Source organism: Panthera onca, chromosome D4 (assembly GCF_046562875.1).
Source record: "Panthera onca isolate mPanOnc1 chromosome D4, mPanOnc1 haplotype 2, whole genome shotgun sequence".
NCBI classification, from domain to species: Eukaryota; Metazoa; Chordata; class Mammalia; order Carnivora; family Felidae; genus Panthera; species Panthera onca.
Window position 1 is genome coordinate 85,667,569 of NC_138351.1, and position 13,606 is coordinate 85,681,174.

Here is a 13,606-nt window from a genome sequence, read left to right on the forward strand (position 1 = left end):
TAACTTCCGTGGGTGGCATATTAGAGAAGGACCAGGGAGATGGAAAAAGGCATAAGATTAAAAAAAAGAGTTTAGAAAGTGTTTGGTGTCTGGGGCGGGACCCATGTATATGATACATTTATATACAAATGTGTGAAAACAGAGTAACAGACAGGTGGTTGGGCATAATCATCAAAATGTGAATGGTTAGGTTAGGGGGGTTATTTGTTCTTTATACACTACTATTTAAAAAAAAAATCTTTTAAGTATGTATAAATCGCATAATAGAAAACCTAAAGGTATTTTTTGAAGCTTATTTTTTTATTTTGAGAGAGGGAGAGAGAGAGAGAGAGAGAGAGAGCAGGGGGAGGGGCAGAGAGAGAGGGAGGGAGAGAGAATCCCCAGCAGGCTCAGCACTGTCTGCACAGAGCCTGACTTGGGGCTTGATCTCACAAACCTGTGAGATCATGACCTGAGCCAAAATCAAGCTGAGCTTAACTGACTGAGCCACTCAGGTGCCCCAGACTTAAAGCTATTTTTATCATGAGAAAGATTTTAGGGGCATCTGGCTGGCTCAGTCAGTGGAGCATAAGACTCTTGATTTTGGTGTTGTGAGTTCGAGCCCCATCTTGGGCATACAGATTACCTAAAAATAAAATCTGAAAGAAGAAAGAAAGAAAAAGATTTTAAAACCATAGACATCTGGGGTGCCTGGGTGGCTCAGTCGGTTAAGCGTCCAAGTTTGGCTCCAGTCATGATCCCGCAGTTCATGAGTTTGAGCCCCGCATCGGGCTGTCTGCTGTTAGCATAGATCCTGCTTCAGATCCTCTGTCCTCCTCTCCCCCCTGCACCTCCTCCACTCTCTCTCTCTCTCTCTCTCTCTCTCTCAAAAATAAATATTAAAAAAACTACGGAAGTTGACTTTCTCCCTAGATGATGTCCTCTTGGCCATGGCTCCCTGTATGCTGACGATTCTTGAATATTTATTTCTACTCCTAACAGTAGTCAAGGGGTACAGGCTCATTGTCTAAGGTGTTTATTCAGCAGCTCCACCTGTAGGGGCATCTCCAATGGGATAGAGCCAGACCTGTGTGATTCTGTCCCCTGCAGTGGGCTCATGCCCCAGTCTTTTCCGTCCATTACCATTCAGCCAGTTGATCAAGCCCTTTCAGGTCAAATGCTGGAAGTTAGTCCTGAATCTACTTGCTTTCTCCAATCCCGCGGTCAATCCATTCAGCCCCTCTCAGGTCTGTGTTCAAAACATGATCTCCGTCCTGCTATTTGCAAGGCTAAGTTTGGTTAAGGTGGCGGCTGCCATATTTTGCCTTTGTAAAGGAAACTTCTCCTCTTCGAAATCGAAAAGTCATCTTTCAAGTGATACTTTGAAGTTGTGTGAGTGTTCTCTGTCCCCAGCATTTTATTCAACAATCTTAATATCCATTAGTGAGCCTTACTTGAATCGGTTATTACTTTGGTGGTTGCAAAGTGGCAATTTTTCTAATTGTATCATTTCTTGTATTTTTATTCTATATTTAGTTCTGTAAAGGACTTTCTTCCTGTCCTCTCTTTTGAGTATTGATGTGGATTCATGGATTATGCTTTAATTCAATGTGCTATAATCCATTTTTGTCATCTTCCTTTTTTACGCTCAAATTTTTAAAAGTTGGCTGTTTCTGGCAAGCTGTCTTTTGACATGTCCTCATCAGTCTTGCGAGACACGCTTGCTTTCTGGCCCAGCAGAATTGGGATAATTGGGAAAATTGAAATATAGACTTTATATTAGATTAAACTCGGGCATGATCATTGTGGTGTGGTTGTGTAGTAGAATGTCCTTGCTCTTAGAAGATATTCTGAGGTCTCACAGCGCACAGTGTTGTGATGTGTGCTACTAACTCTCAAATGGGGGGAGAGAAGGAGGAAACAAATGGCACAAAATTTCAACAATTGGTGAAGCATAATAAAACCATACCTTTCATTCAGCCTCTTTGTAGGGTGGCTGAGCTTTTTCAAAATAAAAGTCATGGAAAAGACAAGTCCTGTATCCAGCCGCTGGTCCTGCCCTCCCCCGCTGCCATGCTGATCGTCAACACTGTTGTGACCCCTGCACTCCTCCTTACTGGGCCCCGCTTCCTCCCTCCCCCACACTCCATTCTCGAAGAGCTGCTGAAGGAGGTGATTTTTTTTTTTAATTTTTTTAATGTTTATTTATTTTTGAGACAGAGAGAGACAGAGCATGAACGGGGGAGGGTCAGAGAAAGGGAGACACAGAATCTGAAGCAGGCTCCAGGCTCCAAGCTGTCAGCACAGAGCCCGACGTGGGGCTCGAACTCATGGACTGTGAGATCACGACCTGAGCCGAAGTCAGATGCTTAACCGACTGAGCCACCCAGGCACCCCTGAAGGAGGTGTTTCAAGACTTAAATCGAAACTTGCCATTCCCTTCCCTAAAGCTCTCCTTGACTCCTGAATAGATCTAAATTTCTTATTTAAAATTTTTTTTTATTTATTTATTTTGAGGGAGAGAACGAGTGTGTGAGAGCAGGCACAGGGAAGGAGCAGAAAGAGAGGGAGAGAGAGAATCCCAAGCAGGCTCCACATTTGTCAGCACAGAACCTGACGTGGGGCTCGATCTCACAAACCGTGAGATCATGACCTGAGCCAAAATCAAGAGTCAGATGCTTAACCAACTGAGCCACCCAGGCGCCCCAGATCTAACTTTCTTTCCAGGGTCTCTGAGGCCTTCCATGGTCTGGCCCTCCCCACCTTCTGTCTTCACCTCCCACCGCTTGCCCATTCATGCTCCCCACCCTCGGTGCCTTTGCACGGCTCTTCCCACCATCCGAACACTCTTACCCCAGATTTTCACGTGGTTTTTTTCTCATCATTCGCACTTCTGCTCAATGCCGCCTCCATCATGAAGTCCTCTCTGACCACTCTAACTTAAAATAACCTCCCCCCTAGTCAGATTCTATCCTTGACCCAACTTCATTTTCTTCTTAGTGCTTGTGTATTGTCTGTCTCCCCTGCTGGAATGTAACATGCCCCAAAGCAGAGACCCTGTCTCTTCAGCCCTGTATCCTTAGCACTAAGCACAAAGCCTAACACAGAGTAGGTGTACAATAAATACTGAATGAAATGCTGGAGACACATACCTAGATGCGTTTGCAACAAATGCACAGTCACACACAGGCACACGCACAAATGTTCACAAGGTACACAGAGGGAAGCAGACCTGTATAGAAACATCCATGAGCAGACATAATAATTACATAGTTCCTACACGCACTTGTATGGTACATACGAAGACAGAAACGCTCACACAGTAATGCACATGTATCTTTAAATTTTTTTTAACATTTATTTATTTTTGAGAGAGAGAGAGAGAGAGAGAGAGAGCACGAAGAGGAGAGGGAGACACGGAATCCGAAGCAGGCTCCAGGCTCCGAGCTGTCAGCACAGAGTCCGACGCGGGGCCTGAACTCACAGATTGCGAGATCATGACCCGAGCCAAAGTCCCAACCGACTGAGCCACCCGGCGTCCCTCTGTAAGCATATATCCACTAATCTGTATACGTTCACACGTTGACGTGCACAGGCAGAAACATGCTTACACAGTCACACACACACGCACACATGCACACACACACAAAGAGACAGACGCTCAGGTGTAGGGATGTAAGTGAATACCTACCACCCTCTTGCACGTGTGTGCACACACACACTTCGCCTTTGCCTGACCTGCCGAGACGTTTGCGTCCTTGCTAAGCCTGGTTTGGGTGGGCGCTGCCGGGTCACTCAGCAGCCCTTGGCCAGGCGGGCCCCAAACCTGGAAATGCTCCTCTTCCAGGACAGATCCGGGCAGGCGTCGGGGCTGCTGGGCAGGTGCCCCTTGATTTATAACTGCTCCAAGGCCGCCGTTGGGAGCAGTCATGTCACAGAGGCCATTAGCTGTCTGGGGCAGAGCCGTAAAACACGGCTGGCTCGGGACCCTCTGCGCCGGCCGCTCTCGCCTCTGCAGCCACCCAGCCTCCCGGAGCGGCGCTCAGTACCAGAAGCAGTGACCTCTTCTAGCTACACACTAAGGAGACAAGGGCAGCAGGGGAAGCCGTCAGACTCCCGAGGGGTCTCTCCACGTGGCTGGGCCGAGAGTGACCCTGGAGGGAGGGGGCAGGCAGAGGGTAGTGGTCCCGAGGTAAACCGGTATGTCCCCTGCTCACATACAGCTAGGGCAAGCAGGGGCTGAGTTTGGAGAGGGCTGCAGTTACCAGGGGAGGAGCTGAGAGGTCACCAGGCCCCCCAGGTGGGCTCGGCTGGTGCCTGGAACTCCCAAGGCACACTCAGGGCCAGACCCTGGATCGCAAACCAGCTGTAGAACCCGGTAGCTGGTGCAGCTCAGGCTGTCCACCGCTACCTGCCTGGCCTGCACAGGACTCCAGTCTGAGCCCATGAAATCTTGGAGGCTGAATGTCTCTGTTACCCAGACACCCAGGTGGGAGACCCGGAGGAAGTCTTTGTGGCCAGCTCTCGCAGCCTCCTATTCATATGGGGCCTTCGGAAGCCTTTGGCAGGCTCAGGAAGTGGAGGGGCAGGTTCCCAAGGTGGTCCCGATGGTATGTTCAAAAGCCTAGAAGCTGGACAGGACGCAGTTTGTTCAGGGACTCCGTGGCATAGCTGTGAACAAGGGCCAGCACAGTGGAGGGCCGGGGCTGGGGAGGACATGGTGTGTTCAAGACTGGAGAGAAGCCCAGCCCGGCTGGAAGAAGGGGTGAGGGAGTGAATGGTGGGGTGGGAGACCACAGGCAGGTGGTACCCAAACCCTGCAGCTCAAGACGAGGATTTGGGGCTTGAACCTAAAGGCACCGGGGAGCCACAGACAGGTCTAGAGCAGAGGAGTGATGTGATCTGATTTGACAGTGTTTCCTGCCATCTCACGCAGCACATCATTTCATTATGGAAGGGCAGAGGTGGACCAGGACAGGAAAAAGGAGGGAAGACAATCTGTACAGTGTTAGGGACTCTGCACCAGCCCTGTTTTCTGCCAAAGGAACACTGCACCCAGTGTTCAACCAAGAGGCTGGATTCCTTCCTTCCTTCCTTCCTTCCTTCCTTCCTTCCTTCCATCCCTCCCTCCATCCATCCATCCATTCATCCATGTGTTCATGTATCCATCATCGTAGAGACCTCATGAAGATGAGAAATAAACCAGGGCCTGCCATCCAGGGGTGTTCCAGTAGAGGAAGAGGAAAGGGAAGATGCAAAAGCTGGGATCAGCATTTATGGGGCATCTATTGTATGCAGGACACCGAGTCAGGCAGCTGACATTCAAGATCTTTTGGTCACAATCATCTGGTGAGGGAGATCCTTCCCGTTCCGTTTTACAGGCAAGAAAACTGAGACCCAGGGATTGAAGCTGCCTGTCCGAGTCCTCACAAAGGGCTCTGGCCCCAGGCAGAAAATGCTTGGAGAGTGATACAGAGCAGCCTGAGGCACTTGAAGGGTCATTTCCGCCCTTGTCTTTGGGCCCTCTGAGGTTCTGAAGTTCCTAGAAAGGATGAGACCCTGGGGGATTGGACCAGAGGCCCTGAGCTGCCTCCCCCTCAGCCCGAGATTAATGCCTGACAGTCCTTCTACTCGCAGGGAACTCATCAGACTAATATTTCCTGATGTGAACTCCATGTTGCCCTAGAATGAGAAATCCCAGCTCCCTCGCGTTCCGTGCCCCAGATGAATGGGCTCCCGTCCTGGGGCCTGTGAATGATGTGGCCCGTGTCTGCAGAGGGAGGTCGATAAAAGCCCTTCATCAGCAGAACTGCAGCCTCTCCCGCCTGGCCAGCAGACCCTGGTTCCCCTCACCATGCCTCTCCCCGGGCCAGCCCTGGACTATCCATTGGAGATGGGGAGACAAGGTCAATGCCCAGCAGATGGGGAGGGAGGGTCCTGTGAAGGGAGGATCTTCTCCAGCCTTGTCCCAGAAATCAGGGCCCTTGGGGACCAGAGGGAAGGGGCAGGGCCTGCTAATGTTTTATGTAGACTTCAAAGCTCCAGTGAGCCCAAGGAGGGCGTAGGCCTTTAGCCCAAGGCTGTGAGCAAATGCCTGTTTAAGGCAACATAGGACCTCAAAGGCTTTGTGGAGGATGCTGGAATCAACTGATTTCTAGGAATAGAAGCACCAGTGGTTGTTGCCATAGTAAGAGAAACAAAGAAACAATAACCAGTACCATTTATTGAATGCTTGCCATGTGCCAGGCATGGTGCCCAACATTGATAATGCATTATTGCATTCAATCCTCATAAAGCCTTATGGAATAAGGTGGTATTTATCCCATTTACAGATGAGGAAAGTGAGGCCAAGAGCAGTTAAATGTCAGCATTCAACTCTAGATATTTCTACCTTCAAACCTGTGCTTTTAGCCATTCACCATCCAACCATCCCACGGATACTTGTAAAGTAGGGTCTGGGCTCCAGGCACTGAGGAGAGTGCCCAGAATACACCAGACAGGCAGCACCCCCGCCCTCACGGAGCTTGTGGTCTTGTGGGGAACCGACATGAAACAGAGTGACTGCAGAGCCTCAGTGAGAATGTGGGTGCGGACACGGTGATCAAGGAAGGTCTTATCAGGAGGAAGGGGTGTGTCTTGTCCTGCCCTAACACAGGGAGAAGCCAGTCCCAAGTCCCAAGTGGGGGTCTTGAGGACAAGACCTCCTTGAGGTGACCAAAGGTGGAAAGAATCTAGGGCCGAAGGTCAAAGCATCAAAGGCGAAGAGAGTGGCCCTCCCGTGGAGCCATTACCAGAGGACAGAGTCGGGATGTGGACGTGGATGGAAAGGAAACAGCCAGAAGGAAGCAAGGGGTTTCCTATATGCAGGAAGCAGCCACCGTGATCTGAGCTGTGTGGTCCCTGACTGGGTGGCACATTGCACTGGCCTGAAGGTGGAGGTTGCGAAGGACAGCTAGCCACACCCGAGGGGTGTCCTTCCGCAGGAGGTAGACAGTAGCACCAGGGCCGTAGGTTCACCGGAGGTCTCCAGCCAGCTGCCAGTACCTCCCAGAGCAGTTGTGACTTTGCGGGATGGGAGCTAGCAGGGATTATGCAGGAGATTCAGGCCCCAGCCAAGCAGGGTGGAGGTTCGGGCCAGAGTTTAAAGTTCAGCCGGAAAAAGGAGGTCCAGGGTGGTGGCCAAATCTGGGCAGACTCAGAGCCAAAGTGCAGGGCAGTAAGAGTAATGGCTGAGGCCACCTGCTGGAGGCGCCTTAGCCACCAGTCAGCTCTTCGCAGTCAGGACTGGGGGGAGGGGGGCTACAGCTGGGAGGGGCAAGGAGGCAGGGCCACCCCATTCCGGAGGCTGAGTTTGTCCTCTGCCCTTCTTGCTCCTGTCTCCACCCTGTTTCCGAACCTGCCGTGCATCTGACCTGCAGTTCATCCCTGACCCTTCCTCTGTCCCTGATCCCCATTCCTGAGCCTTACGCCAGTCCTGAAATTTCTTCCATCTCTGAGCCTCAGCCCCTCCTGGGCCCTCCATCCCCACCTCATCTCACCCCTCCTTATTCAGCTACCCCATCTCTGACTCCTGCCTCACCCCTGCTATCTCACACCCAATCCCAGATCCTTTCCCCGTTGTTCCCCTTGCCCCTGCCCTGCCTCTGAATTGGGCCCAAGATGTGTTGCTCCTATTCCTTATAAAGGATTTTAAAACCGAGAGGTTCCTGTTTTCTTTGGGGGCCGAAAAAACAGGTGGGGATTTCAAAATGCCCTCGTCAAAATGCCACATACAAAATCAATGCACAAGCTTGAGATATCAGAGTAGTGCCCCCCCCCCCCTTTGCGGGAGGAGAGAGGGCAGAGAATGGAGGGAGGGCGCAGGGGCCCATCTGGGGGTTTCTGTTATGTTTGTTGATAGCGGTGTTGGGTGCACAGGTGTGTTCAGTAGTGAAGATAAATCAAGTGATATGATTTGTGCACTTTTCTGTGTCTATGTTATACTTCCGTAGAAGGCTTTTTTAAAAACGCCCTGTAGTCTAAGCAGTTTGGGTCCTCAGGTCAATGAAGATGGCCCAAGGTCCCTGTAGCAGTTGGGACACAACCTGGGAGACTGGTCAGGCTGGTTCTGCCTTAAACGGACCCTAGAAAAGCACCATGAGGTCCTCAGTGTTCCCAGGACAAGCGTTCACCCCGACGGGATGCTGACAAGTCCCCACCGCCCGACCATATGCCCCGCTGTCCCCTGGGACCGTGCCTCGGTGCCAGCTGCCTTTCCTACCCTAACAGCTGTATTTTTCAGGTACAATATGACAGGCTCAATCTATTCCTGTTATATATTTCCCAGTAAATGGACAAGGTGAAAACAGTGTCAGTTCAAATCACTATCATGACACTTAATTCTGATTTACTGTACCTTTTGCTGCAATCTTGAAAGTGCCTGCATCCGTGCCGAGCTGGATTGCCCAGCCAGGCCCCACGGGGTCGATGTTAAGATCAGCTTCAATAAAAGAATTTAGGGTAAGGCGGCCCCGGGTGGGCAGGGGGCAAGCCGGGGGCCCAGAGGACCAGCCGGCGGAGTCGCTGAAGCCGCAGCTCTCCCACGCCTCCCTCCCACCGACTCTTTGTCCCCAGCCCTGTGTTTGCAGCAGCTGGGAAATTTATGGAGGCTCCATAAACGGGTTTTACAGACAGCTGTTAGAGCGTGCGGAGCAAGGCTTGGCTGTCGGGGGACCTAGTCGCAGGCTTACAGCCAAGACACTTAAATATTATGGCCCTACATATATAAAAAGTGTGCCGTGCACGTCCTCTGCTACCTCCCTCCTCCTGACCCAGGAGCATGGGGTTGCCGGCTCGCCAGACGCAAAATGCCTGCAAGCCCTGGCTCCAGCCCCTGCCACCGAGGCCAGGAGCCTCTGGCTGGGCCGGCAGCCCGGACGTGGGGAGACATCCAAACAGCCGTGCCAGGCATGCGCCGGCCGCCTCCTCCCTGCCCTCCTGGCCTGCTGTGCCCAGGCTCAGCTCACCAAGTTCTTTTCCCCTCAGGGCCCTGCTCCAGCTGTTCTCTCCTGTCTTGAAACTCTCCCTTCCCCGCCCCCCACCCCCAACCCCCAACCTTTTCTTGTCCTGGCCAGTTCACACCTACCCTTCCGGAACTCAGCTCGAAACCCCTGCTTTCCCAGAGGCGGCACACCCACCCTCTAGAGTCGGGTGTCCCCAGTCGGAAAAGCGCCTGTCCTCCCTGGACTTCTTCATAACATCTATAACAATTGTAATTACATAATTATTGGTGCCATTACCTGTTTAATGTCTTTCTTCCCCACTGGACAATAAACTGTGAAAACGGGGGCTCTTTTCTGAATGTATCCCTAGTGCCTTGCACAGAGCCTGGCACTCGATAAATATTCAATGAATGAATGAATGAAAGAACAAACGAAGACCCGGGGATGAAACCCACACGGCACAGGGGAAACGGTGCTCAGATCTTAAGAGCCGGAGAAAGGTTTGTGGGTGTTCAGTAAAGGGGAGCCACTTGGCAAGGGCGAATCAGGAAAGGCTTCTAGGAAGAGGTGCTGTGGGACCTCCTGGAATAGTAAGGTGCTTTGATTCAGAAGTCCCAGCCGTGAAGGTTAAGGTGTGAGTCAGAGGTCCAGTCGCTTAGTTTCACTGAGCCTCAGCTTCCCTGTCTTTAAAATGGGACCAGGGTGGTGCTTACGTCAGGTGGTTTTCAGAAAGGTTCGATGTACTTAGCACAGCCCATGTAATAAGAGTTTGCTTAAGCTGCATTACTACTGAACGAAGCCGGAACTTGGTAATTCCAGGCAAAGGAAGCAGCATGTGTGAAGGCGTTTATGAGGGATAAAAATTCCATTTGATTCCCTGCTGCCTTGGAAGCCATGTTTTGTAACTCATACCCTGGGCCTGAGCTGCTTGGCCAAGGGGGAGTGTCTGACCCGGTAAGAGCCGATCACAGGCTGGCCAGCGACCTGTGACCTGTCGCCGGGCCCATCAGATTTCCTCTCTGGGGTGTTCGATTGAAGAGACTTGGGAAGAATTGGCGGGAGAGCTGAAGCTGAAAGACCCATGGTGGAAATATTGCGTAACAAAGTGTTAATTAGAACTGAGCACAAGGAAATCAGAGCGATGCCTCTGATGCTTCTGCTCCCAACCCATCTGTAACTTTATGAAAGAAGTTTCTATTTTTTTTTTTTCTTTTTTGAAGAGGTGGGATAGCAGTACAATTAAATTTGACTTCTCACTCAAAGACATCTTAGCTGTGTGACCGTGGATGGAGGGCTTGGCCTCTCTGAGCTTCACTTTTCGTGTCTGCAGAATAGAGATCATTAAAGCATTTCTCTCAGCAAGTTGTGTAGATTCAATGAGATAAGATATTAGGCCATATTACTGTTCACTGATATCCTCCTCATTAAGAAAAACCAGGCTCATCTAAAAGATTGTGAATGCTTAAGCCTTAACTTCACTCTTTGGGTCTCTAATCTTTCATGGAGAAAAAAGGCTGAGAAATATGCTCAACCCCCACACCAGGCGTATTTTCCAATGCTCTTGGGTACTTAAAATTGTCAATATTCAATTCAGCGTTCTATGGACATTTTGATCCATAAAAGTGGATTTTCACATGGTTGACTCTTCGAAAGGAAGGATCCCCAAGAGCCACAGAGAGCACTGGACTGGGGCATTCCTACCCACCCCTCCCCCAACCCCACCCCACCCCTGCCACCAGGAGATGGATGTGAGGCCTAATCAGGGAACATTCTCCATGCCCAGGGAACAGACCCCGCAAAATGTATGCCCAGAATGATTTCAGAATCAACAGAGCTGTGACTGTCGTGTATCTCCTGTTCTTGTGTCTTCAGAGTGGAAATGTTTGGCTGTGATGTCCTGTCCAGTTACACCGCAGTATTTGGGGCCTGTGGGGTGTGGGGGTGGGGAGGTATCTGGAATTTCTGGTTCTTAGATCTCAGAACCAAAATGACCCAGTTCTCCTCTCTCTGTTGGAGGGTATTCTAGGCATCATGCAGAAATCTTGGACTTTTACACCAGTGTTTGGATGGGACTTTGGATGGCTTGTCTAAAGGTGAAAAGATTCTATATGTAGGTGATAGAGGGTATTAAATCTGTTGTGGCCAGAAGGGCAGACCGTGGTAGATTATTTTATCAGTCACTACCACCCCAGCCCCTTGAAGTCAGCCTTGGCCACGCAACTTAACTTTGGCCGGTGAGATATGTGTGCAAGTCACATGTTGTTCGAGGCAGAAAATCTAAGAGCTAGTTAATGCTTCGCCACACTCTTTCCTGCTGATGTAACCACAGCCGGTAACGTTCTAGACGGAAGATGCTTCAGACGCCTGCATCCTGGAAGAAAGCAAATATGTGGCCAGGCCGCAGCCAGTGTGCCCTGGACAGGTAGCGTGGGTGAGATACAGACGTTGGCAGTCGTAAGAACCTAGAAATTTCGAGTTGTGTCTCCCTGCCACGCAGCTGGCTTATCCTGACTGTTAGCATGATGTGCTACATGAAGGGGTGTAGTTAACAATAAAAGTATAAAAGGGGGGCTGTATCATGGAGGACTTGAAATACAAGCCATATGTCTGGCTGAACCAGCATAGGGAGTACAAAATAAAGTCACTTTTTAATATTCCAGGAACTCCCTGAGCCCATCTCCCCGTAAAGAGTGTCTTTTCTTCTCTCCTCACAGCACCTGCCGCCTCTGTCTTCTCCCCTCACCCTGAGTTAAGTCTGGAATCCTCCACAAAAGTCTGTTGAAGTTACTGCTCACAGAGAGGATCAGAAAATCTAGTCTGTCCACCAGAGGGAGGGCCTTTGTTCCCAGCTGCTGGCTTCCCTGCCTCATGGTGTCACTGCTGAAAACAGAACGGCCAAGGAACAATTGATAGATCTCTCTATACGAAAATGTAAAACTTCTGAATGACAACAGACACCATAAACAAGCTAGAAACAAGCTATAGCCTGGGAGAAAATATTTGCAATTTATATAACAGATAAGGGATTAGCATCCAGAATATATAAAGAATTCTAACAAATCAATAAGAAAAAGACAAATGGCCCAATAGAACACTCAGCAAATGATAAAAAACAGTCGATTTATGGAAAAGGAAATTCAAATGGCCAATAAACTTGAAGAATGTTCAATTTGACTGGTAATCAAGGAAATAAAACATTAAGCGACCATGAACTATATTTCACTCGTCAGATTGGCAAAAAAAAAAAAAAAAAAAAAAAGATTTGGTGTTAAATGTTAGTGAGGGTGTGTGGAAATGGGGACTCTGGGCCACTGTTGGTGACCATGCAAATTGGCACAGCCGCTTGGAGGGACAAGTCCACTTGCTGGTGTATCCCCCAGAGAAGGTGCTTGTCTATAAGGATGCCTGTGTAGAGACGTTTACTGCAGTATTGTTCAGAAGAGTAAAAACCTGGAGAGGGGCATCTGGGTGGCTCAGTCAGTTAAGTGTCAGACTCCTGATTTCAGCTCAGGTCATGATCTCATGGTCTGTCTTCCTCCCCCTCTGCCCCTCCCCTGCTCTCGCTGTCTCAAAAATAAATAAATAAACTTAAAAAACAAAACAAAACACACAACTCCCAGAAAAAAATGTCCATCAGCAGCCAGATAAACCCTAGCAGGCCTGCTATGCAGGCCCATGCAACAATTCACAAGAACGAGATCAATCTATGACATAACATCAAGAGATACCATTGGGTGAGTAAAGGAAGTGTTAGAAAATACGTAAGGTGTGGCATCGTTTGTAGAGACAGAAAGAGAAACCTACGTAATGCTTTGGAAGTTTTTTTTATAGATATAAATGTATAAAGAATATTCAGGAGGATGATTCAAAGGGCAACGACAGTAGCAATCTTCGAGAAGAGGGAGAGGACCTTGCCTGGGGGCACTGGTGGGAAGGTGGTTGGTAGGTGGGGGGGGGGGGGGGGGGGTGGTAAGAGGTCACAGGGGACTGAGCTTCGTTGCTGGTATGTCTGTACTGTTTTCACAGAAGGGAGAAAGGAGAAGGTATGTGTGAACTGCTTGTGTCATTAAAAACGAACTGTTCATAAGGAGAAGCAGGCTGGCTTGTGAACCCCCTCTTCACTGACAGAAAGACAGTGGGGAGCCAGGAGCACCACCACCCTGCTTCAGGGTGCAGGGGTGTGTGTGTGTGTGTGTGTGTGTGTAGAAACCAGTCAGGAGAAGGTAGCTGCTGGCACTGACTCCCCCAGCATCTCAGCGCCTCAACACAACCAAAGTTTCTTTCTCGCTCGTGTCACAATTCAGTGTGCGTGGTGGGGGAGGGGATGCTCTGCTCCACACAGTCACTCAGGGGCCCCGGCCCCTTCCGTGTTGTGCTTCTGTCATCTTGCGATGCCTTGTCTTCCTCTGCATTTGGCTGCCGAGTGGGACACAAGAGACGCCATGGAGGACTGCTCAGGAGATTTCTAGTCCTCTGGCCGGAAGTGACCAAACCTCGCATTCCATTGGCCGGGGCGTAGTCACATGGCTCCGCCTCAGTGCAAGGGAGGCTGGGAAATGTAGTCTAGCATGTGCTCAGGAAGAGGGAAGCAGCTTGGGGATCACAGAGCAGTCGCGGCTTCATTCAGCTGTGGAGCTTTGGCTCCT